This window comes from Procambarus clarkii, chromosome 28 (assembly GCF_040958095.1).
Source record: "Procambarus clarkii isolate CNS0578487 chromosome 28, FALCON_Pclarkii_2.0, whole genome shotgun sequence".
NCBI classification, from domain to species: Eukaryota; Metazoa; Arthropoda; class Malacostraca; order Decapoda; family Cambaridae; genus Procambarus; species Procambarus clarkii.
Window position 1 is genome coordinate 16,856,411 of NC_091177.1, and position 23,581 is coordinate 16,879,991.

General features: G+C 42.3%; 1 protein-coding gene across 4 annotated transcripts in view; it reads left to right on the top strand.

The window, feature by feature from the left end:
* LOC123754899 (POU domain, class 6, transcription factor 2) overlaps window positions 1-23,581 on the top strand; it is a 1,116,985-nt gene that overhangs the window by 464,735 nt on the left and 628,669 nt on the right. The gene's annotated exons all lie outside the window — the stretch shown is intronic.

Genomic DNA, 23,581 nt, shown 5'->3' on the forward strand with positions numbered 1-23,581 from the left:
TGGAGGCTGACTCCATACACAGTTTCAAGTGTAGATATGATAGAGCCCAGTAGACTCAGGAATCTGTACTGGTGTACAGATTCCCCACAAGCACAATTAGGTGAGTACACACTCACCTAATCCCCGACTCACTCAATGAGTCAGATATAAGGGAAATCAGGTTGGAAGCTCCCCTTGGGAATGATTGATCACAGTATACTGATATTTCAGTGTCTGGTAGAGTTAGGAGTAATATCCTGTAAAATAATTAGAAAGCAAGGGTCTGGCGTACCGAAAGGGAAATTATGAAGAGATAAGAAAATTCCTAAGGGAAATTCCATGGGACTCTGAACTCAGAACTAAGTCCGAACAAGACATGATGGATTATATCACCCAAAAGTGACAGGAGGCAGTAAACAAATTTATCCCGGCTTAAAAAGGGGAAAAAATCAGGTTCAAACGAGGAATCCATGGATTAGTAGGGTATGTATGGAAGGAAAGGAACTAACAAAAGAACGTGGAGGAACTGCAGAAATAACAGAACATCAGACAGCAGAGAGAGATACCATAGCGCCAGTGATGAGTATCTCAGTGCAAGAAGAGAAGAAGAGACAGAATTCAAATGACCACCCAAGAAAATGCCAAGACGGAACCAAGACCTACCAGAAATATGGAAGACAGATAATGTAGTCCCAGTATAAAAAAGAGTGACAGGCAAGAGGCACTGAACCTCAGGCCAGTGTCCCTAACTTGTGTACAATGCAAGGTGATGGAGAAGTTCGCGAGAAAAAACCTAGTAGCACATCTGGAGAGAAAGAACTACGAGACACACCACTAACATTGGTTCAGAGATGGTAAATCTTGTCTCAAAGGTATAAGGATTAAGCAAGAAAGAGAAGGGAGGGTAGACGGCATTTTCTTGAACTGTCGGAAAGACCATGACACAGTACCCCATAAGAGGCTGAAGCATAAGATGGAGAAACAGGCCAGAGTAACTGGTAAGGTTATCCAGTGGATATGGGAGTACCTAAGCAATGGGAAGCAGAGAGTTACAGTGAGGGGTGAGACCTCAGATTAGCGTGAAGTCAGAAGAGGAGTTCCAAAGGGTTCAATTCTGTATTCACGGTCGGAGGGAGCCGGTCGGCCGAGCGGACAGCACGCTGGACTTGTGATCCTGTAGTCCCGGGGTCGATCACGGGCGCCGGCGAGAAACAATGGGCAGAGTTTCTTTCACCCTATGCCCCTTTTACCTAGCAGTAAAATAGGTACCTGGGTGTTAGTCAGCTGTCACGGGCTGCTTCCTGGAGGTAGAGGCCTGGTCGAGGACCGGGCCGCGGGGACAGTAAAGCCCCGAAATCATCTCAAGATAAACGGTTCTTTTCTGTTTCTGGTATACGTAAATGACCTTCCAGAGGGTATAGTTTCATTCCTCTCAATGTTTGCTGACGACGCCAAAATTATGAGAAGGATTAAGACAGAGGAGGACTGTTTGAGGCTTCAAGAAGACCTGGACAAACTGAAGAAATGATCCAACAAATGGTTGTTAGAGTTTAACTCGATCAAATGTAAAGTAATGAAAATAGGTGGAGGGAGCAGAAGGTCAGATACAAGGTACCATTTGGGAGATGAAATTCTTCAAGATTCAGAGTGAGAAAGACCTGGGGGTTGATATCACGCCAGACCTGTCCCCTGCAGCCCATATCAAGAGGATAACAGAGGATGGATAGCTTTATCATTTCATAACCAAAAAAATTAGAAAAATAAATAAATTCAGGAAAACTTGGCGTTTTGGCTACTAGGTACGATATATATATATATATATATATTATATATATATATATATATATATATATTGTGACGGTAACGCGTTGGTGTTCGGCTGTTAAGGCTAGGGGTATGGCCTCGTCACATAGTTATAAAAAAAAAATAGAAAAACTGGAACTTCGTCTGTGGTAAGGTAAGGAGAAGACACACAAAACACAAGTAAACTTTAACAATGAAATTTTAATTACGTTAAATAAATCAAAACATGAAAATAATGCACAAACAAATTCTTATAATAAAATCAATCAATCAAAATAATAAGAATACTTAAATGACACAATGAAAAGTTACGTTAAGGCAAAATAACAAGAAGTGCAACACAAAGGTAAGTGGGAGGTGCTGGAATATTGGCTTAAAGCCACCACCTCTCTCAGTACACGCTAACGTCTAGCTGGGAGGAGTGCTGGCCACGAAAGCACTGAACATTCTGAGGACTGATGTTGGGGCGACCCCAGACATCAGGTAGTATTGGGGGGGGGCGAGGCAGGTGCAGCCAGACCGGCGACCAATCAGCGGAGCCGTAGCGATCAACGGGTAGTTTGGTGGTTGGAGTTCGAACAGGTGGCTGGCTGCATACGTTTTTGCTCACCCTGACAAGCCTTGCTGGTGTTGTTGTCGTTGTTGGACATTTCTTCCATAGTCTCTTTATATAATTGTGAAGACGTAATTATGGAGGGAAGAGCAGGCTCAATCTCTTGAAGGAGATTATCGTCACAACTCTCCCCCGAAGCCTGCGGTTCTGGAAGAAGTACGTCGTTATGTGGTGGAGTAATGGATGGAGTCGCTTCTACTTCATAAACTCTGGAGAGATCATGGGCTAAGATGTTGTCAGACTCTTGGTATAGCGTGTCTCCAGGTTGAATTTCTGCAGTTAGCAAGCCCATAGTAGAAGACGTTGAGATGAGAAGTGGGCGTGCTGCAGGAGGTATAGGGTGGTGTGGTCCGTATTGATGGTGGACCGAGCACTTTTCAGGTGTGGAGTGAAGTGCTGAAGCTTCAGGATGAGGAAGAGTAGCTCCTTGCCAATTGTTCCGTCGTTCCTTGTAGCAGTAGTCGCTGACAGGTGTATTCTTCTCGCCTCGTTGCTGCATCACGACACCACCATCGTCGGTACCATTGGCGTCGACATGGAGGATGTAGGGCTTATCTGACGAGGTGAGAGTGGAATTAGAAGAGGGCATAGGAGCACGAGTATTATCCTGAAAGCATTTGGGAAGATCATTAAGGATTTTGGAATTAGAAAGCGCCGACTCCTTGTCAGTGCTTTCGGGAGAAGAAGCCGGGATGGTCTCACTGTGGATGTAGGGTTCTGTGAAGGTAGAACAATTAATCAAGACAGTGGGAGGAGTACCATTATATTGCTTCAGGAGGTTGACGTGGCACAGCTGGGTCTTCCGCCGCCTATCTGGAGTCTCTATGACGTATGTGTTGTTGCTTCTGCACTCTTTGACGCAGTAGGGTCCTGAAAATCTGTTTTGTAAAGGTGAACCTGGGATAGGAAAATAAGCAAGGACGAAGTCTCCCGGCTTGAATTTTCTTACTTTGCTGGTCTGGTCGTAATGAGTCTTCATTCTCACCTGGGCTTTCAATAGATTATCATGGGCAAAGCGGTGGACTCTCTCTAGAATGTGTTGAAGGTTTTGAAGAAACTGGGGCACATTCTGATGCTCACTGAAGGTGGCATCTCTGAGAGAGTCTTTGAAAGCCTTAAGGGGAGTACGGCACTTACGGCCGTAGAGCATCTCATAAGGAGATACTCCTAGGGACTCATTGGGGAGACTTCTGAAAACACACATTATTAGGTCAATCTGCTTATCCCAATCCTTTGAGGTTTCACTACAAAACTTTTTCAAGAGTGCTTTGATGGTCTGATGACTACGTTCAAGAGAACCCTGTGAAGCAGGATGATAGGGGCTGGACAATACCTGTTTGATGTTGAACTCCTCCAGTGTCCTTTTGAAGAGATCACTGGTGAAGTTGGTGCCACAGTCACTTTGAATCTCCCTGGGAAATCCGTATTGAGTGAAGATCTTCAATAGATGTTTGATAACCGTAGCAGCCGTGATGTTCTTCACTGGAACTGCTATGGGAAATCTGGTGGTAGGACACAGGATGGTTAGGATGTAGGCGTTACCTGAACTGGTCCGAGGTAAAGGACCAACACAGTCTATTATGAGTCTGTGGAAAGGTTCCGCAGGCACCTGTATGGGAATCAGTGGTGCTCTGGGAATGGAGACGTTCGGTTTGCCTGCCATCTGACATGTATGACACTGTTTTACGTACTGTTTGACGTTATTTACCATACCTGGCCAGTAGTAGTCTTGGCGAATCCCATGGTAAGTCTTGTTGAAGCCGTAGTGGGAGAATGCTCCGTGGGCCAGGTGTAGAATAGTGGGCCGCAGGCTGGTGGGAATCACAAGTTGTTCGGTGTTGGCCCAATCGTCCTCCTCCTTCAGTTTACTGGGTCTATATCTGCGGTAGAGCAAGTCGTTCTCTAGGAAGAACCCAGGAATACTGTCGGGTTGAGTCTCAGCCTGGAAAAACAATGGTGTTAAAGTAAGATCTTCCCTCTGCAACTTACGGAACTCCAACTTGGTCAGATGCGGGGGTAGTTTCTGAGGGTCTTGAGGGACAGCGGTAGTTGTAGAGTCAGCTGGCTGTGGACGTGCGGCTTGTGCACGGGTGGTCACGAGAACCGGAGGAGAAACTTCATCACTCTCTTGAACCTCTGCTGGAACATACTCAAGAATAAGGTTTATGGGCACAGAGTTACACACCTGGGGTTTGTCCATGACGATCAGGTTGGTCGGTTGCAGGTCTTCTGCCAAGTCGTTGCCTAGGAGAAGTTGCACTCCAGGCATTGGAAAAGGCTTTTCCCTGACGGCGACTTGGACTTCCCCGTTCACGTAGGGACAATCCAGGTGGACTCTGGCGAGAGGGTATGGAGTGGTAGCAGTGAGGTCAGTGATGAAGACTGTTTCCCCGGTGTAGACTATGTTGGGCACAGCCGACTTCAAGATGATCGATTGTAGAGCCGCTGTGTCCCTCAAGATCTTCAATTTGAAACGTCCCTCCGGATTTGAACCGTTGGCAGAGACAGTTCCAGTATACAGGTGGTTACTGAAAAGAGAAAGATCATTAACATCAACACCAACATTCATCACAGGCTTACCGGACTTAGGAGGAGTTGGTTTGGGTCGTTGTTGGTCAGTGGTTCCCTTGTATTGAGACTTACCACACTTGTCTATGGTATGTCCATAGAGTCTACAATACTTGCAGTACAGTTGTGAACCAGCTTGATCGGGGCTCACCTTCTCGTAACTGTACCACGACTTCTTACTGGAGGATGGTTCAGGTGTCAGCCGGTGGATGAGGCTGTAAGTGTCAGCCGACTTAGCACACTTCAGGTAGTCGGTTTCTTCTTTATCTGCTAAGTAGAGGCGGACAGGAGGCGGCACACGTCTCAAGAATTCTTCAACAAGCATCAGGTTGACGAGTTCTGTAAAAGTAGAGACACGTGCTGCTTCCAGCCATTTCATGAAATACCTCCGTTTCGTGTTAGCAAACTCGAGGAAGGTAGTGGTACTTGCCTTCAGGTGGTCACGGAATTTCCTTCTATAACTTTCAGTAGAGAGGAGGTAGGCGTCCAACACTGCTTGTTTCAGAGTGTAGTAGTCATTCTCAGACGCCAAAGTACTGAGTGTGACTGCAGCTCTACCTGTAAGATGGACTCTGAGAAGTGTGGCCCATTGGTCGACAGGCCAACTGAGTTGATTAGCAAGGGTTTCAAAGGTGGTAAAGAACACATCAACTTCTGCTTCTACAAAGGATGGCATTAACTTACTTGCATGTGATATATTAAAACTGACGGGAAGATTGGCAGTAGCTTGCTGGCGTTGAGCGAGGTGTGAAGTTTCCAACGTGTATTCCCGTTGACGACACTCAAGAGCCAGAGTCGCTTGTTGCTTGTCATGTTCGCGTTGTATCTCCAACTCGCGTCGTTTGGTTTCAAGCTGTACTCGTTCCCGCTCCTGGAGTAGTGCAACCTCACGTTCCTGGAGGGCGAGTCCACGTTCGTGTTCTTCTCTCCTCAAGGCAGCTTCACGTTCTCTGAGGGTGATTTCTCGTTCTTGTTCTTCCCTCCTCAAAGCAGCTGCTTCCCTTTGCTGCTCACGTTCAATCTTGGCCAGCTCTAGTTTGAGTTTCAGCGTTGCCAAATCAGTTTTATCTGCAATATAGTAAGTTTCATGAGTTTCAGAGTCTATCTTACCTTGCTCTAAATAGTAATCCAGCAACAGGTTGTGTAGGTCATTTTTGTTGGCTTGGTAGGGAACTTCTAGTTGATACTCATGTGCAAGAGTTTGTAGTTCAGTCCTCTTGGCACGACTTAAAGTCCCTATTTCACCTGCTGGATTTGCACGGAAAGTTTGGAGACGAAACATGGTGAAATTAGCAAATAAAGGTACACGAATGTTCAATAATGAAATGTCAGAAACAGGACAACGTGGCAACTGGTACCTATCCTGTGTGATCTTTAACAATTAACGTTAAGTGAAAGATATTAAATGATTAAATTAAAGCAAGGGCGCAGGAAATCTTGTACCCGGTACTCATGTAAGAGAATAAGGGCAAGAAAATCCTACTAACAAATGAAACAAAGTTTCGAAAACAAATGAAACAGTTAAATGCTTCAAAAGTAAAATTGGTAGTCCAAGGATGTAGGCATACCTTGCCAAGTCTCTATAGGACATAAAGCAAGTTTTTCCTACTGAATTTAATATGATACTTACAGAATTAGCGAACTTTTGTGCTCTGAAAAAATAAGCTAATTCCCTACCGTTGTATGTATCATCATCTCTGACTGACGTGTAGGGGTGCGAGGTGTCAACTGGTGACGAGAACTGCTGCTGAGGTCCCAATTCAGCAACTAAAGTTCGAGCTAGAGGAACTATGGCCCTCTTTGTCCTCCTACAGTCAGAATGCAGAAGATTGGGTACTCTTGACCCGGGGCAGACCACAGTACCAGGGTACCAATATGATGATCTGTCAGAATGAGAAATATTCAAGGGACATAGATGGTAAATACGAGTAATAACAAGGAGGGAGAGATGACCAATTAAGAGTATGACTGAGGCCTACAGTCACCACGTAATCCAAAGTTGTCTCACCTTCACTATATGTTACTCTCGTAATGCACAATACACCGCACCTTATAAAAAATGAAATTGAATGAAAAATAGTAAAGCTACGTTAACAAAGTTAAATACGCTTACCATCAATTACCACTTGGCACCAGTACCTGAGTGAAGCTCCTAGGACAGGCCCCCATATAACTTGTGACGGTAACGCGTTGGTGTTCGGCTGTTTAAGGCTAGGGGTATGGCCTCGTCACATAGTTATAAAAAAAAAATAGAAAAACTGGAACTTCGTCTGTGGTAAGGTAAGGAGAAGACACACAAAACACAAGTAAACTTTAACAATGAAATTTTAATTACGTTAAATAAATCAAAACATGAAAATAATGCACAAACAAATTCTTATAATAAAATCAATCAATCAAAATAATAAGAATACTTAAATGACACAATGAAAAGTTACGTTAAGGCAAAATAACAAGAAGTGCAACACAAAGGTAAGTGGGAGGTGCTGGAATATTGGCTTAAAGCCACCACCTCTCTCAGTACACGCTAACGTCTAGCTGGGAGGAGTGCTGGCCACGAAAGCACTGAACATTCTGAGGACTGATGTTGGGGCGACCCCAGACATCAGGTAGTATTGGGGGGGGCGAGGCAGGTGCAGCCAGACCGGCGACCAATCAGCGGAGCCGTAGCGATCAACGGGTAGTTTGGTGGTTGGAGTTCGAACAGGTGGCTGGCTGCATACGTTTTTGCTCACCCTGACAAGCCTTGCTGGTGTTGTTGTCGTTGTTGGACATTTCTTCCATAGTCTCTTTATATAATTGTGAAGACGTAATTATGGAGGGAAGAGCAGGCTCAATCTCTTGAAGGAGATTATCGTCACAATATATATATATATATATATATATAAATATATATATATATATATATATATATATATATATATATATATATATATATATATATATATATATATATATATATATATATATTTGACAATGTCAGACCACGGAGGAAAAATGAAACAGGAATTTCCTTAAGTACTTTCGTATATTAATACATCTTCAGAAGGACTCCTTCTGAAGATGTATTAATATACGAAAGTACTTAAGGAAATTCCTGTTTCATTTTTCCTCCGTGGTCTGACATTGTCACATTTTTAATCACGTGTTTACTTTCGTGATATACACACACATATATATATATATATATATATATATATATATATATATATATATATATATATATATATATATATATATATATATATATATATATATATATATATATTTATGTCGTACCTAGTAGCTAGAACACACTTTTCGGCCTACTATGCAAGGCCTGATTAGCCTAACAGGCCGAGTGGTTTTCTTTATTTTCAATAAATTGTTACCAATTACTTTATTTGAATTATTAGTATTACATTAGATTAAGAACATAAACTATTGACTTCATTGTGTTAGTTTAGGTTAGTTTAAGATAGGTTAGGTTAGGTTAGGTAGGGCTGGTTAGGTTCGTTCATATATCTACGCTAGTTTTAACTCAAATTTAAAATAAATTAACTCATACATAATGAAATGGATAGCTTTATCATTTCATAAGAAAGAAATATTGAAAAATATATAAATTCAGGAAAACTTGGCTTATTAGGCAAATCGGGTCTTGCATAGTAGGCCGAGTACGACGTTCTGGCTACTAGGTACAACATATACATATATATATATATATATATATATATATATATATATATATATATATATATATATATATATATATATATATATATATATATATATATATATATATATGTCGTACCTAGTAGCCAGAACACACTTCTCTGCCTACTATGCAAGGCCCGATTTGCCTACTAAGCCAAGTTGTCATGAATTAATGTTTTTTCGACGACCTAACCTACCTAACCTAACCTAACCTAACTTTTTCGGCTACCTAACCTAACCTAACCTCTATAGATAGGTTAGGTTAGGTTAGGTAGAGTTGGTTAGGTTCGGTCATATATCTACGTTAATTTTCACTCTAAAAAAAAATTGACCTCATACATAATGAAATGGGTAGCTTTATCATTTCATAAGAAAAAAATTAGAGAAAATACAATAATTCAGGAAAACTTTGCTTAGTTATTAGGCAAATCGGGCCTTGCATAGTAGGCTGAGAAGTGCGTTCTGGCTATAGGTACGACATATATATATATATATATATATATATATATATATATATATATATATATATATATATATATATATATGCGAACAAGCCAGAATGGTCCCCTGGACAATATGCAACTGAAAACTTACACCCCAGAAGTGACTCGAACCCATACTCCCAGAAGCAACGCAACTGGTATGTACAAGACGCCTTAATCCACTTGACCATCACGACCGGACATAATGAGGTGATAGCCGAGGCTATTTGAACCACCCCACCGCCGGCACTCGGATAGTTATCTTGGGCATAGCATTTTACCAAATCACCTCATTCTTAGGGGCACACGTGAAGAACACAAATGCGAACAAGCCAGAATGGTCCCCTGGACAATATGCAACTGAAAACTCACACCCCAGAAGTGACTCGAACCCATACTCCCAGAAGCAACGCAACTGGTATGTACAAGACGCCTTAATCCACTTGACCATCACGACCGGACATAATGAGGTGATAGCCGAGGCTATTTGAACCACCCCACCGCCGGTGGGGTGGTGGTGCCCCTAAGAATGAGGTGATTTGGTAAAATGCTATGCCCAAGATAACTATCCGAGTGCCGGCGGTGGGGTGGTTCAAATAGCCTCGGCTATCACCTCATTATGTCCGGTCGTGATGGTCAAGTGGATTAAGGCGTCTTGTACATACCAGTTGCGTTGCTTCTGGGAGTATGGGTTCGAGTCACTTCTGGGGTGTGAGTTTTCAGTTGCATATTGTCCAGGGGACCATTCTGGCTTGTTCGCATTTGTGTTCCTCACGTGTGCCCCTAAGAATGAGGTGATTTGGTAAAATGCTATGCCCAAGATAACTATCCGAGTGCCGGCGGTGGGGTGGTTCAAATAGCCTCGGCTATCACCTCATTATGTCCGGTCGTGATGGTCAAGTGGATTAAGGCGTCTTGTACATACCAGTTGCGTTGCTTCTGGGAGTATGGGTTCGAGTCACTTCTGGGGTGTGAGTTTTCAGTTGCATATTGTCCAGGGGACCATTCTGGCTTGTTCGCATTTGTGTTCCTCACGTGTGCCCCTAAGAATGAGGTGATTTGGTAAAATGCTATGCCCAAGATAACTATCCGAGTGCCGGCGGTGGGGTGGTTCAAATAGCCTCGGCTATCACCTCATTATGTCCGGTCGTGATGGTCAAGTGGATTAAGGCGTCTTGTACATACCAGTTGCGTTGCTTCTGGGAGTATGGGTTCGAGTCACTTCTGGGGTGTGAGTTTTCAGTTGCATATTGTCCAGGGGACCATTCTGGCTTGTTCGCATTTGTGTTCCTCACGTGTGCCCCTAAGAATGAGGTGATTTGGTAAAATGCTATGCCCAAGATAACTATCCGAGTGCCGGCGGTGGGGTGGTTCAAATAGCCTCGGCTATCACCTCATTATGTCCGGTCGTGATGGTCAAGTGGATTAAGGCGTCTTGTACATACCAGTTGCGTTGCTTCTGGGAGTATGGGTTCGAGTCACTTCTGGGGTGTGAGTTTTCAGTTATATATATATATATATATATATATATATATATATATATATATATATATATATATATATATATATATATATATATATATATATATAAGACAAAAAAATGTCATTAAGAAAATTCTTGCTTTAACTATTCCCTCGTGGTCTGACAATGCCACATTGTTTATCACTTGTTAATTTCTTCCTTAATTAAAACGAAAATACTTCATGATTTTAACACATTTTTAAGTTGTACAGAAGACAGATAATACAACCCGTTCTCGCAAATTTAATAAGTCAATATTGACTTATTAAATATGTGCATAGGTGACATACTTAACATAATAGATACCCTTAAAAAGATTCATAGAAAACACCGACCTTACCTAACCTACTTAGTATCTTAAGATAAGCATCTTATTGCTTCGTAATTTCAATTATTACTTAACCTATACCTATTATAGGTTAGGTAATAATTGTAATTACGAAGCAATAAGATGCTTATCTTAACATACTAAGTAGGTTAGGTAAGGTCGGTGTTTTCTATGAATCTTTTTAAGGGTATCTATTATGTTTAGTATATCACCTATGCACGTAGTTAATAAGTCAATATTGACTTTACGAATTTGCGAGAACGGGTTGGATAATACATGGGCGTGTGCTTATATAACGCCTACACCTTATTAGACTTAGAAATATAAGCACTATAGTGATTAATCGAAAAGACATTATGAGAACATGTCAATCGCAGCTGTATCCATTCAATTCATAATTTTTATTTTATACCTATTACAAATCTGAACAATTATAAAATTATATTATTTATATAGACCAGGACTTAAATTACTATTACCTAATTTACCACTTTTTATGAATGAAGATTCAATAATATATTTACACCTAATATAATATATATTCAATAATATATTTACACCTAATATTTACAATGAACAGTTTTGCATGAATTTGTCCAGTCAGTTAATGCTGACAATCTTTCAATCTCTCTAACTATGCATTTGGCTCTTCACTTGTCCTTATTCTGAATGTGTTCATGAGTCAAATGCATTGTTTGATTGAGAGTGTAATCGTTCAATTGACTGGACAAGTTGTGGAAATATCAACCCTTAAGTCTTTTCATCTGTCAGATTCTAATAGGATTTCCTCTCCTAAGTAATACCTTGTGTCCGCTCTCCGAGTCCCAGTAATCAGCTATATTATTTTAAATTTGCAAAAGTTGAACTCTTGTAGCCACTTGAGGAACCATAATTTCAAGTTGTCCAGATCCTCTTTAAGTTTCATACAATCTTCCTTGTATGTATCTTCATAAGTTTTGAATCTTCAGTAGACATTGAGAGAAATAAATCTAACCCTTTCTGCAAGTCGCTCACATTGATAAGGAATAGGATCTGATCCTATAGGACGGATTGTTTATTGACGTAATAAACAATTAAATAATAAAATAATATTAGACAATAAGATAATAATATATGTACTATATTAGGCCTCATATATCATGTATTATGCCTAGGAAGGTTAGGTTAGGGTTAGTTTAGCTTGTTTTAGCAACATAAATATAAAATATTTTCCGGTTTATCCCAATACAATAGTGCCGATTTCTTCTTTCTAATTGCTTTGTACGTCGGTATATGAACTATGGTCCTCATCCTTCATATAAGTATTACCAAAACAGGAGGATGAGCAGTTTTCCTCGCACTGTGACTTTTTGGTTCCTGTTACAAAGATACTCCTTTATTTACTGGAGAGCCTTCCTTGTCACTCCTGCCGTGTCTCCGTTTGGCGCACCAGTCTCTTGTGGCGTACCGTTATCTTCTTGAGGTTATCTTGAGATGATTTCGGGGCTTTTTTTTGTTTAGTGTCCCCGCGGCCCGGTCCTCGACTAGGCCTCCACCCCCAGGAAGCAGCCCGTGACAGCTGACTAACACCCAGGTACCTATTTTACTGCTAGGTAACAGGGGCATAGGGTGAAAGAAACTCTGCCCATTGTTTCTCGCCGGCGCCTGGGATCGAACCCAGGACCACAGGATCACAAGTCCAGCGTGCTGTCTGCTCGGCCGACCGGCACCGTGTCGAAGGATTTGTGACAGTCCAAAAATATGCTATCCACCCACCCTTCTCTATCTCTTCTAACCTCAATCGCTCGTTCATAGAATACTATCAAGTTTGTGGGGCAGGGTTGACCATCCCTTAAACAATGCTGGTGTTGTGTTATTATATCCCTTCTCTCCAGATGTTCTACTACCTTTCATATTACGATCTTTTCCATCTCCTTTGCAGGACATGTAATTAATGGACACATACCTGTAGTTTAATGCTTCCTGTCTCTTTCCCTTATGTATACTGGCCTGCATTGGTTATCAGTTATTTCTCTGGTAGTTCTGTTTTCAGCGACCATTGTGGTAGATCTGCAATTGTGCAGCTTCCCTAGATTACATGAAGGAGACTACAGTGTGTGTCAATGAAAGAGAGTACAGTGTGTGTCAAAAAGCAAGTTACGTGATATTAAAAATCCCTATTACACAGGATGGTTAGTCACACAAAGGCATGTGATAAGTATGCACTGGCAGACTCTGGGTGCATTATGAGGATATCATCAACACAAGAGTAAATAAGGCAGCAGTGGTAATACAAGTCCCCATCTCGCAGGATGGTTAGTCATACAGGGCCATATGTCCAGTAGCCTGCACTGGCAAATTTTGGGTGCAATATGAGGATATCTTCAAGAACATGAGAGTGAATAAAGTAATTGCAAAGCTCTGGGTACCTCATGCCAACGGGGATGAATGTTCAAATAACTGGCCATTTGGTGATGTTGTGAGCGAGTTCCTGCTCACAGAGTTTGCACCTGGAGTGCTCAGGATTGGGAGATCCGTCACCTGTAGCCACCTGTAACAGGTAGCAGGTCGTTGGGAGTCAGTAATTTCTTTCCTATCAGACCTGAGTGTTTGGACCAATACAGTTTTGACAGAGATTGGGATACCTAGATCTAATTTAACTTCATCATTGTTACACGCTAATTTGGCTGCAATGTTTGTCTCATTATGATGGGTTATATTTATGTGTGATGGAATCCATACATATATTGTTTCGAGTGTGATTTTTTTTTATTATTAATACATGAGGTACATTTGCATTAGTGCAGCTAACCCTAGACTATATAAAGTGGAGTACAGTGTGTCAAAAAAGCTAACTAGGTGATGCTAAAAAATCCCCATCACACAGGATGGTTAGTCATACAGAGACATGTAATGGGCAGTCTGCACTGGCAGACTCGAGAAGCATTTTGAGGATATCATCATCACAAGATTGAACAAGGTAGCAGTGGTAATAAAAGTCCCCATCTCGCAGGATGGTTAGTCATACAGAGCCATATGTTTAGTAGCCTGCACTGGCAAATTTTGGGTACACTGTGAGGATATCTTCAAGAATACGAGAATGAATAAAGTAATTGTACCTCATGCCAACTGGTCTGAAAGGTCTAATAACTGGGCATTGTGATGTAGTGCGGGAGATCGTGCCGTAGTTCCTGCTCACAGAGTTTGCAACTGGAGTGCTCAGGATTGGGAGATCCATCACCTGCAGCCACCTGCCACAGGTAACGGTAACCCAACCTGATCCTTGCAACCACTGTGTCGCACAGTCTAGTGGACGTGTGACAGCGCGAGTAACCTCCACACTCTACGGAAAGCACACTCCCTATTTCATCCCGTTTCCCTTTCAGACCATGAAAATCGTTCGACGGTGTCGGTTTACAGGATATAGTTCTTAAAACATTTAACATAGGCCTACCCCGACCAGTTTATATCAGTCCCGAACACCAAACACTTTCCCCCTACAAATTTGGTTGCGATTAGCCCCAAGCATTTGGCCTCACACTTTGGACAGACAGACAAACAAACAAACACTACTCCACAGTGGAGGGGTGTTTGAGCTGTGTGCCAGTGGGGGGGGGAGCTCTGGCTGCGTTAAAAGCGCTCTTTTGACCAGGTAGCAATATGGGCCACTCTTTGGGAGAACACATGTAATTAGTCAACAGGGAATACATTATTAAGTTATTTAGTGTATTTTTGTCTCAATATCGTGAAGTGGGCGGGGCGGGCCCAATTTGGGATGGATGGATGGAGGGCAGAGTGGAGGGCACGAGGGGAAAGGGAATGAGAGGGTAAGTAGATTGATGCGTAGAGAGAAGTAAAAGAATGAAAGTAGATTGGGGAGAAAGGGGAACAAGGTACAAGAGAAAAAGATAGTTTAAAAGGGAGAACAGGATTAAAAGCAAATAGGCACATGGATGAGGGAAGTAGATCGTAATAAAGAAGAAGATTTGTAAAAATGGGATGGTATATGGCAAGTGGGGGAAGTAGATAGGCGAAAATGGGAAAGTAAACAACGAAAAAGTTGAACAGATTGATGACAAGAATAAGGAAAGAAGTACATAGCCAACAATGGTGTCTTGAAACACACACACACACACACACACACACACACACATATATATATATATATATATATATATATATATATATATATATATATATATATATATATATATATATATATATATATATATATATATATATATATATATATATATATGTATATGTCGTACCTAGTAGCCAGAACGCACTTCTCAGCCTAGTATGCAAGGCCCAATTTTCCTAATAAGCCAAGTTTTCCTGAATTAATATATTTTCTCTAATTTTTTTCTTATGACATGATAAAGCTACCCATTTCATTATGTATGAGGTCATTTTTTTTATTGGAGTTAAAATTAACGTAGATATATGACCGAACCTAACCAACCCTACCTAACCTAACCTAACCTATCTTTATAGGTTAGGTTAGGTTAGGTAGCCTAAAACGTTAGGTTAGGTTAGGTTAGGTAGGTTAGGTAGACGAAAAACCATTAATTCGTGAAAACTTGGCTTATTAGGCAAATTGGGCCTTGCATAGTAGGCTGAGAAGTGCGTTCTGGCTACTAGGTACGACATATATATATATATATATATATATATATATATATATATATATATATATATATATATATATATATATATATATATATATATATATATATATATATATATATATATATATATATATATAGGCAGCTTGGGGTTGGCCTTCCTCAAGGGTGTGAGGCAGCGGCTCATGCAGCTAGAGTCTACATTGCCAACATTACAGATGAAAAAGCCCTGATAAAACTGGATTTCAAAAATGCTGTCAATCTGGTAAGAAGGGAAGCAGTACTCACTGCGGTTCATCGCTTTTCTCCTTCCCTCTACCCGTTTGTAATCTCATGTTATAGCAAGAATCTAACTCTTTTATTCGGGGAACATGAAATTGAATCACAAGAAGGTGTCCAACAGGGTGACCTCCTTGCTCCTTTTCTTTTCTGCCTAGGCGAGGCAGATATGCCGAGGTATATATGGCGAGGCAGTGGCCGACAGGTACGGACGGCATGGCCTTCTCTGTCAAAGGACAGAAGGATGGCACGCAAGACGCGGCGAGGTTTATGACATTATTAAGAGAAGCCTTACCACAGTCGGTTGTCCAGCAGAGAGAGAGCCCCGTTACCTAATGTCCCGCAACTCTGATGAGCCTGTCGGTCGCCCAGATGGGATCACGGTGAACACCTGGAAGAATGGTAGACAGTTGGTGTGGGACTACACTTGCGTTTCAACTTTAGCCAACACCTATGTTGACCTCAGTGCTGCACAGGCAGGAGGTGCTGCCAATCACCGGGAAGCAGCCAAGTCACGTAGATACAGAGACCTTGATCACCACTATAATTTTGTTCCCATGCCTCAGAGACACTTGGTGCTTATAGTAAAACTGCTGTTATTTTTTTTGAAGGAGCTGGGGGTCCAAGCTAACTGAAACAACTAGAGACCCTAGAGCCGCCAGTTTTCTCTTTCAGCGCCCTAGTGTGGCAATCCAGAGAGGAAATGCTCACTGCATCCATGGTTCCTGCCCGCCACGTGAGGAGCTGGAGGAACTCTACAACCTGTGACAAGTAGCCTTGTACTCTGCATGTAACCAATGTTGTAACCATTTTTGTGTAATGACATTTTAAAATAAATTTAGATATATATACTCACATACAAAAAGAATAGGGGTGGTAGAAGAAGAAAATATCAAAGTGTTCAGTGAGGATCCACAAGGTCTTCTCTGAGTACTCTTTATTTTCTTCTCCGAGGCTATGGGTCCCTACACTTGCACCAGAGGTGGTACTCTTAATATTAAAAAAAAAGCAAAACAAAAAAAGTATATATATATATATATATATATATATATATATATATATATATAAACTGAATTTTTTGGGTAAAGCAACCCATCTTCCTATAGCCTATAGTAACTATTGGACGAACGTACAAAAATGAACTGTTGTACTCCTAAGAAAGTTCTGGTTGTGTACTACTATGTTGAGCGGCCGAGAACGAAGAGAATCACCAAGCCTCAACACTGCCAGCACAGCGCTGTGTGTACTCAGGATTGGCTTAAGATAACAAAGGTTAGGCTCGGATTTGCTTATTTAGATCTATGGCAGGTTAGGCTAGGGTTCTATAGTTACTCTATAGTTACTGTTCCAGTTTTTGACTTACCGCCTACAGTATTTCATCATAACAGAACGTGAAATTGGTACAACAGACCATTTTTTAACGTTGTATCAATAATTGCTCTTTTTACTCTAATTTTTGGTGAATTGGTTGAGTTATACACATGAAAGATACATTAAATATTAATTATTTTAAAGGTATATAAGGGGGATATTATGTTTATAACATATTGAAGTAAAGGAGGAAGAGATGATGGAAATAGCCGTGGAATTGGAGATGAAATGAGCGTGGAAAATAACTTATTAAGATGGAAGAGGGAGAGCATGACGAACGTTGACCCAGGTTACTGACGTGCAATATTCCCGTGTCTAAGAGCGTACCCATGAGTGCAGACGGTGAGGGCATCACTCAGGAATGTTTACGTGTCTGGTGTTCAGCTGGAGACCTCTCACCTGAACCTCGACGCGGCGTGTGCAAATTTCCCCGCGCGTCTGCACGCCTGTATGCACATTTTGTGCCCGCAATCAATATAAAGATCGTAATTCGCTAATAAATCCCCGAGGGCACGACCAGCGTAAAATCACAAGCTACTGTCTTGTCGATCGCTGCGTTACGCCAGCGTCTCCCTCCGCTACTCCCATGCCAGTACTTCTCATAAGAAATCGTTCACTATACCACTGCACAGACCGTCTGGCCGTCCTTACTCGCGCTCTCTCACTCAAAATAACCGCAGCGCCAGACACGATAGTCTCGATGGTAGGCGTATCATGGTGTCTGAAGGCGTCACCATAGCCAAGCGCCCGTAACCGTCTGCGATCAATGTACCTACGAACGTTCTCTACCATATTGCCGTAGTTGGGGCGACCACCATCCAGACTTCACACGACCTCGTATCCTCCAAGTAATCACAGCCGGCTGTTGGTGGTATCGCATATCAATACATCTCCTTAAGTAGCCCGCCGCAGCCACCGTCCAATCACAACCATAATGACTTTACTCGTACGGACTTGTAATTGGCTGATTTCAATAATTTCCAGTAAGAGATGCGAATCCTTACCGCGAGGCCGGGGCTGAGCGCTCGACCCCAGGGATGCCTGGAATTAAACACCCCGCGAGTTTATCAATTCTTTGAGTCATTAGCACAGGATCAGTGGGCCAGTGTCTGCAATCTTAACGTGCCTAAGAGTCCGGGATCTGACTGGCAATTTGGTCTGTCACATCAATTACGAGATTAATAATGTGGGGGAGTATATATATTTACTTTTTTATCTTGAGGCAAATGAAGGAAGGTAGATGATCTGGTAATTAATATGGCAGTCCGGTGGTGGAGCGGGAGCTGAATTTACGCATGGTAGGGAGGGAGGGTGTGTGTGTGTGTGTGTGTGTGTGTGTGTGTGTGTGTGTGTGTGTGTGTGTGTGTGTGTGTGTGTGTGTGTGTGTGTGTGTGTGTGTGTGTGTGTGTGTGTGTGTGTGAATGTGTGTGTGTGTTGTGCTTGCGAGGGATGAGCTCTGGTTCTGTGGTCCCGCCTCTCACTGGTCAATCAACTAATGTACAAGTTCCTGAGCCTACTGGGCTCTATCATATCTACACTTGAAGCTGTGTATGGAGTCAGCCTCCACCACATCACCTCCATCACCTCCTCCATTTGTATACTACTCTGACACTGAAAAAAAAATTAACGTCTCTGTGGCTCATTTGGGCACTCAATTTCTACCTGTGTCCCCTAGTGCGTGTGCCCCTTGTGTTAAAAAGTCTGTCTTTATTGTGAGTGTGTGTGTGTGTGTGTGTGTGTGTGTGTGTGTGTGTGTGTGTGTGTGTGTGTGTGTGTGTGTGTGTATGTATGTGTGTGTGTGTGTGTGTGTGTGTGTGTGTGTGTGTGTGTGTGTGTGTGTGTGTGTGTATGTGTGTGTGTGTGTGTGTGTGTGTGTGTGTGTGTGTGTGTGTGTGTGTGTGTGTGTGTTGGTGTGTGCGTGTATTCACCTAGTCGTATTCAACTAGATGTTTTTGCGGGGGTTGAGCTTTGCTCTTTCCGCCCGCCTCTCAACTGTCAATCAACTGTTTCTTACTACTACTACTATTTTTTTCCATATAACACACACCCAAGGATGCAGCCCGTGACAGCTGACTAATTCCAAGGTACCTATTTACTGCTAGGTAACAGGGGCATAGGGTGAAAGAAACTCTACCCAATGTTTCTCGCCGGCACCCAGGATCATACCCGGGACCACAGGATCACAAGTCCAGCGTGCTGTCCGCTCGGCCGGCCGGCCCCCGTGTGTGTGTACTCACCTAGTTGTACTCACCTAGTTGTGTTTGCGGGGGTTGAGCTCTGGCTCTTTGGTCCCGCCTCTCAACCGTGTGTGTGTGTGTGTGTGTGTGTGTGTGTGTGTGTGTGTGTGTGTGTGTGTGTGTGTGTGTGTGTGTGTGTGTGTGTGTGTGTACTCACCTAGTTGTGCTTGCGGGGGTTGAGCTCTGGCTCTTTGGTCCCGCCTCTCAACTGTCAATCAACAGGTGCCTGAGCCTATTGGGCTCTATCATATCTACACTTGAAACTGTGTATGGAGTCAGCCTCCACCACATCACTTCCTAATGCATTCCATTTGTCAACCACTCTGACACTAAAAAAGTTCTTTCTAATATCTCTGTGGCTCATTTGGGCACTCAGTTTACACCTGTGTCCCCTAGTGCGTGGGCCCCTTGTGTTAAACAGCCTGTCTTTATCAACCCTGTCGATTCCCTTGAGGATCTTGAATGTGGTGATCATGTCCCCCCTAACTCTTCTGTCTTCCAACGAAGTGAGGTTTAATTCCCGTAGTCTCTCCTCGTAGCTCATACCTCTCAGCTCGGGTACTAGTCTGGTGGCAAACCTTTGAACCTTTAACATTTTGCTTGACAAGATATGGACTCCATGCTGGTGCCGCATACTCCAGGATTGGTCTGACATATGTGGTATATAATGTTCTGAAAGATTCCTTACACAAGTTTCTAAAGGCCGTTCTTATGTTAGCCAACCTGGCATATGCTGCTGCTGTTATCCTCTTGATATGAGCTTCAGGGGACAGGTCTGGCGTGATATCAACCCCCAGGTCTTTCTCTCTCTCTGACTCTTGAAGTATTTCATCTCCCAAGTGATACCTTGTATCTGGTCTCCTGCTTCCTACCCCTATCTTCATTACATTACATTTGCTTGGATTAAACTCTAACAGCCATTTGTTCGACCATTCCTGCAGCTTGTCCAGGTCTTCTTGAAGCCTCAAGCTGTCCTCCTCTGTCTTAATCCTTCTCATAATTTTGGCATCGTCAGCAAACATTGAGAGGAATGAGTTTATACCCTCTGGGAGATCATTTACGTATATCAGAAACAGGATAGGTCCAAGTACAGAGCCCTGTGGGACTCCACTGGTGACTTCACGCCAGTCTGAGGTCTCACCCCTCACTGTAACTCTCTGCTTCCTATTGTTTAGGTACTTCCTTATCCACTGGAGCGCCCTACCAGTTACTCCTGCCTGTTTCTCCAGCTTATGCATCAACCTTTTATGGGGTACTGTGTCAAAGGCTTTCCGACAGTCCAAAAAAATGCAGTCCGCCCACCCTTCTCTTTCTTGTTTAATCTTTGTCACCTGATCGTAGAATTCTATCAAGCCTGTAAGGCAAGATTTACCCTCCAAGATTTACCAAGATTGTGTGTGTGTGTGTACTCACCTAATTGTACTCACCTAATTGTGCTTGCGGGGGTTGAGCTCTGGCTCTTTGGTCCCGCCTCTCAACCGTCAATCAACTGGTGTACAGATTCCTGAGCCTATTGGGCTCTATCATATCTACATTTGAAACTGTGAATGGAGTCAGCCTCCACCACATCACTTCCTAATGCATTCCATTTGCTAACTACTCTGACACTGAAAAAGTTCTTTCTAACGTCTCTGTGGCTCATTTGGGTACTCAGCTTCCACCTGTGTCCCCTTGTTCGCGTCCCACCAGTGTTGAAAAGTTCGTCCTTGTTTACCCGGTCGATTCCCCTGAGGATTTTGTAGGTTGTGATCATGTCCCCCCTTACTCTTCTGTCTTCCAGTGTCGTGAGGTGCATTTCCCGCAGCCTTTCCTCATAACTCATGCCTCTTAGTTCTGGGACTAGTCTAGTAGCATACCTTTGGACTTTTTCCAGCTTCGTCTTGTGCTTGACAAGGTACGGGCTCCATGCTGGGGCCGCATACTCCAGGATTGGTCTTACATATGTGGTGTACAAGATTCTGAATGATTCCTTACACAGGTTCCTGAACGCCGTTCTGATGTTAGCCAGCCTCGCATATGCCGCAGACGTTATTCTCTTTATGTGGGCTTCAGGAGACAGGTTTGGTGTGATATGTGTGTGTGTGTGTGTGTGTGTGTGTGTGTGTGTGTGTGTGTGTGTGTGTGTGTTTGTGTGTGTGTGTGTGTGTGTGTGTGTGTGTGTGTGTGTACTCACCAATTTTTGCCTACAGGATTGAGCTCTAGTTCTTGGAGCCCGCTTTTCCAGCCAGCGGTTGTCTAGTGCAATGACTCCTAACCTATTTCTTTCTCATACCTTCTTTGAAAGTTGTGAAATGAGTGAGCCCCGACAACCTGCTCCATTAGGTCATTCCATTTACCCATTACAGTTAAGCTAAAAGTGAAGTTTCTTACATCTCCATGACACAATCAAGCCATGATTGTGGAACCTGAGAACCTGAGTCTCAAGGTTTCATCCGTGTCCTCTTGTTCTAATGGTATTCATTGTAAACATTTCCTCTTTTGATAATCTATCAGCCCCATAAGTATTTCATACGTCAGTATTATGTCTCCCCCTCTCCTCCTTTCTAGCATGATCAGATCTAGTTAATTCAGTCTCTCTTCATACCTCATCCTTGCAATTCTGGGACGATCCCCCCTTTGCCAACTTCTATACCCTTTCAAACTTCCTTATGAGTGTTTTTAGACGGGGACTCCTCCATGGGGCGGTATACTCTAAAACAGGACCCACAAAGGCCTCCTTATTTAAGTTCCTAAAGGATGTTCTTACTTTCTCTAGTGTAGAGTATGCAGATGTCGTCATTCTATTTATATGAGGCTCTGGAATTAGTGTTGTGTTCACTCTCAGGTCATTTTCTCAAGTCATTATAGTAACTTTCCTTCATTAATTCTCCATCGTTGTGTATTGGCCTCTCGGTTTCCTAGTTTCTGATCACGTTTGCTCTATCTTACACTTGTTGGTGTTAAACTCTAGCATCCATTTCTAGGACTAGCTCTATAGCTTAAGTCATCTTAGAAAATCTTACAATCCTCATCACTCCCTTTTCGTTAGTTTCGCATCGTGTGTGTGTACTCACCTAGTTGTGCTTGCGGAGGTTGGGCTCCAGCTCTTTGGTCTCGAGTGTGGACTAAAGTCCTCACTCGGGAAAGTGTGTGTTTAGATGGGAGTCTAAAGTGTGTGTTCGGGCGTGCCTCTCTCTCTCTCTCTCTCTCTCTCTCTCTCTCTCTCTTTCTTTAGCTCGTTTGATGTCGCTCTTTCTCGCTCGTTCGCTCTCGTTCCCCAATTTCATTTGCTATTTTCCTCCCTCTCAAACACTCTTTTATGCTTTTCTCTCGCTCTAATTCTTTAACAGCGCGCTCTCTTTCTCTCTCTCTCTCACGCTCTCTCTCAAACTTTTAAAGTAATATTAGATTTCTACAGGATTAGCATTGATATTAATACAGCCTATGTATTATGCAAGCTGAGACCTGGTACCCACCATCAGGTCACTTTAGAGTCTGGCCAAAGAAAATAATGTGTAGATATTTTTCATTAGTGTTTTCTATTATAATGTCAGAGGCATTAATTTTGAGCACATCGGTGGCCTGGATAAGTTGGGAGATCATTTGTCTCACATTAGTTGAAACATATACATTCATGTATAAAGGTGATGGTGGCAAGGTGATATATATATATATATATATATATATATATATATATATATATATATATATATATATATATATATATATATATATATATATATATATATATATATATATATATATATATATTCGGGTTTTTATTTCACAAGGAAGCGTTGTTTACTTTCCGTGGAATATTCTTTCTGTTCATTAAATTCCTTGAACATTTCCATACAAATGTATCGCAGATAGTGACAAGATCAGTGTTACTATAGTGACCTCACCTTCCATTACTATATGGATTTCGCCTTCCATTATTAATATTGTGAACACTATTATATATCTCAACTATAAGAGAAAATGTCCAAAAATTGGAGATCAGGCGCTTGTGGCTAGCCTCATCCTAATTTGCAGACTGGGAGAAGAGGGGAAATGCAATGGGGTACTACTGGACGGGGTACCCCATTGTCCAGTAGGCATTTCCTAAGTTAAATGC